Genomic DNA, 4,390 nt, shown 5'->3' with positions numbered 1-4,390 from the left:
CAACTACCGGGAATTAGCAATCAGTATTTCGAATTTCGCAGCAATTCTACGCCAACAGTTATATATATACATATAATGTCTATCTTCTAGACTTACATACTTCGAATGTGAAGTTTCTGAAAAACATCCTAAACTATGAACTAGTTCTCTGAAATTGGAACAATGCTGATGAAGCAGCAAAAACTGTAAATGACCTTAACAGTCAAAAGTTTGATGATAAAGAATAGTATGGTGGTAAAGCTGAGAAAAAGAGAAGGTTTGGAACTGGAAAACGGATTGAGCAAAGTATGAAGGAGGTTGTGGATAAATCACAAAGACTGAACCTGCCTTCAAAGAATCCAAATGATTCAGTGCCTGCTGAAGTCATTAACGAATACCTTGCTCCTTACTCTAAAACCTTTGCGGACAATATTCTTCATCATCATCTTATCTTAAATATTCTAAGATTTTATCGTATCTTCCATTATAAATATCCTCTATATTTCTGAAGATATTTTTTTCTAAACCATTCTTATCTGAAATCATTACTTCTTCGTGCTATCTGTATTACATCATAAAAGAAACTATTTTAGTTTCTAAATTCTGAAACCTTCAAGTTTAAAATATAAATGTTTTGAAGTAGTGTTGGGAACTGAAGCATGAATTAGTATAATATAATGACACTTGATCAATGTGATTATATTACAGTAAGTCATGCTGAGTTTCTAATAAAACGTGATAAAGGTTCACAGATCCCACCCTCATCATGATCCATGTTACATAGCTCTTTCATTCTATATAATCTCTAAATATATCAAGAAAATATATTTCTTGATGATTCGGTCTTTTCCGGATATTCTAGTAATTTTACAAATCAAGATCGTGCCATTACAATTCCCTTCTTAGAACATTAACTATGTTCATTTCAAAATCCATACCTACGAATTCTGGACCATTAATCGCTTGACTTGAAGGCGGGAAGAGAGAACGAAAGCATGAAGCTTTGAAATATAACGGAGAATAAAAAGCCCGATAAAAACACATAAATTTACAAACCGTGTATATCAATGCGTATAGCAATATAAAGACACGGGAGAATAAAAAACACTATAACCCCAAGGTAGTGATAGAAGAAAATCACTTCCTCTGGTGGTAGATGAAAAAGAAGAATGACAGATATGAAAGTTAGGAGTATATCAAGAATCAGAACTGGATGAAGCATTTCACAATCTTTTGGAAGTATAAAATAAGGGAAAAGATAATAGGAGTGGTGAAAATAAATGAAACGGAAGAGGTCAATTTATAACGAAATATCAGACATAGCAATCGAGGCAGATTACGCATTTAATCAAAGAAAATCCTAATTTTCGCAAATTCCGAAGAAACAAATCTTATTTAGATAATGAAGATTTTCTATTCTTTAAATTCCGAAAATCAATCGTTACTTAGTCAAGAGTTAAAAACGAATCTCTGTTTCCTCATTTCACTCTATTACGATAACTTCCCTCATACGCTTCGAGTAATTGGATTGTTTTATCCATATTATTCAACGGTGATAAAAATTCTATTTATCAACACATATTCGTCATGAAAACATTTTTATTGTTAGCCATGACGACCTCACTCAAATTTTGAGACGAAATTTCTTTAACGGGGAGGTACTGTAATGACCCGGAAATTTCTGACCAAATTTAAACTTAATCTTTAACATTTCCGACACGATAAGCAAAATCTATGAAGTTGAATCTCAAAATTTTGAACTATTCAATTACCCTTCGATTGTTCTCAATGATTCGCGAACAATTATATGTAAATAGATACATATATATATACTATAACTTGAAAACGTAACAAAGTGTTATGAAAATGATACTGTGCATTAATCTTATTGGTTTTATTATCTGATTGATATTTAGATAAGTTAACTAAAATGTTTAAGATGAACCAAAAAAACACTAATTTACTACAGTATTTTCGAATTGCTACAGTACCCGAAAAGCTGCAGTGTTTTCGAAAAACACTATTTGCTACAGTAAAACACTATTTGCCACAGTAAAAACTGCTTTGCTACAGTGCTACAGTGAAAACTGCTTTGCTACAGTAGTTTATGCCGACGAACTAGCAAACAAAAGCGGATTAGGCGGTCATGCGATCGCATGGCAAAAGCACTGAAAACCCATGCGATCGCATGGGGTACTGTAGCAGGCCACATACTATAAAAGCTCAATCTGGTTCTTTGTTTCCTCAATCAGTTTACTCCGTATATATTTAAATTATATATTATTATTATTATTATTATTAATATTAATATTACGATTAATATTATTATTAATCTTATCATTATTAGTAGTATTAGTATTATTATTATTTATACATAAAATACTACGATGAGGTCATGAGCGTGTCACTTTCAAAATGGGTTTTCAAACGGGATAAAGCTAAGGAAATTATGGGTTATAACTATGGAAGTTATGGGTAATATTCATGGGTATTGTTTGCAAATCAAACCTAGTGTTTATCATCTCTGTTGCGTCAACGTACTTTCCTGCAATATTGAATCACAATATTGATACGTGAGTATTCATATCTTATCTTTTATATATTAATTGTGTATCCATGTCTAGTGCTCGAGTATTTATATTTATGCATGCTTGTATGATAAATTTCGTCGTTAAACAGTTTATAATGAATCTCGAATTAAATACATATATTACTGGTAAAAGGTATATGATATACATGTTTTTGGAAAGCCGGCGAAAAATCAATGACTTTTCATTTAAATATCGAATAGTTTCGATGAACGGATTAAAATATATGATCAACTGAATTATGATTGACGTTAATTGAAATTGCTTTTGAATCTGCAATTAAGATTTAAACAACTTGTTTACGAATTTGATAAATTGGATTTTTTATTATTACCAACCGAGTAAATGAATTCCTATATAAGGTACGTCTCATTTTGTTAAACAACTGTCAAAATTGACTTTTTGAAACGACTTTGGATAACTTTTATATGTCGATCTCGAGCATTAGGATTGTGATACACTATGACCTGACCTAGCTTGATAGACATTTATTGACCAACATATGTTCTCTAGGTTAAGATCTACGGTTATTTGGTAATTCGAGTTTCAGTCACATTTTGGAGAACGACTTTATATGCTTCTAAGGTGAGTTTCATTTGCTCCCTTTTTAAATGCTTTTGCAATATATATTTTTGGGGCTGAGAATACATGCACTTTATTTTAAATACAATGGATACAAGTATATACTAAATTCTACACCGAGTTTGAACCGAAAATCCCTTAGCTTTGGTAACTAGTAACTGCCGGTTATAAGAACTGGTGGGTACGAGTAGTTATATATGGAACCATAGGGCTTGACATCCCCGTCTGTTCCAGGTATAGAAACCCTAGCCTGAACTATAAAACAGACGTATGCTATTTGAGTTTAGTACACGTTGGTTTACGTGTATTGTACATGTTGGTTGCATGTATGTTAAAATATGAGTACTTATTATAACGTTAAAGTTTAGCTACCAGAGTGCTCAATCTTGTAGAATATTTTGATAAACGTTTCTGGATGAAACAACTGAAATCTTGTGATCCACTTTTATTTACAGATTATACGAAACACTAAAACTATGAACTCACTAACCTTTGTGTTGACACTTGTTAGCATGTTTATTCTCAGGTTTCCTAGAAGTCTTCCGCTGTTTGCTTATATGATAGACAAGCTATGTGCATGGAGTCTTACATGGCATATTTTTCAAGAAAACGTTGCATTCACCAAATCATCACCATGTATCTTATTTTGACTTTATTGTCAACGAAAGTACTGTTGTAAACTATTATTTACGGTGATTGTCTATATGTAGAAATCATCAGATGTCGAAAACCTTTGATTTAAATATTCATATATGGTTTGCCTTTTCAAAAGAATGCAATGTTTATAAAACGTATCATATAGAGTTCAAATACCTCGCAATGAAATCGATGAATGACGTATTCGTCCATATGGATTTGGAGCGATCGTCACAATAGGTTTAAAACTAGCATCGATATAAATATAGACCACAAGATTTCATAGTTATAAATATTTCAATAAATATATTCTATAAGTTGTTGAGTGCTTCGGTAACCATACTTAACAATTAATGTAGCATATTCCCTTTATTATGAAATCTCCCTACACTGTACCAAGTGTAGTAAAAACGAAGTACTATGCAACCATTTATGATACTAGAGCGACTAGCCCGGTTAGGGTTGTCAAACCCGATAGATCTATCAATAGGATTCGCGTATACATGTTCTTACAATATATAAATATTAGTTACCAAGCTTTTAGGGAAGATATGCAAAGTGGTACAACTCAAAGTAGAATATATTTTAAGTACTTGTGTCTATGG

This window comes from Rutidosis leptorrhynchoides, chromosome 3 (assembly GCF_046630445.1).
Source record: "Rutidosis leptorrhynchoides isolate AG116_Rl617_1_P2 chromosome 3, CSIRO_AGI_Rlap_v1, whole genome shotgun sequence".
Taxonomy (NCBI): domain Eukaryota; kingdom Viridiplantae; phylum Streptophyta; class Magnoliopsida; order Asterales; family Asteraceae; genus Rutidosis; species Rutidosis leptorrhynchoides.
Note: the sequence above shows the minus strand (reverse complement) of the source record.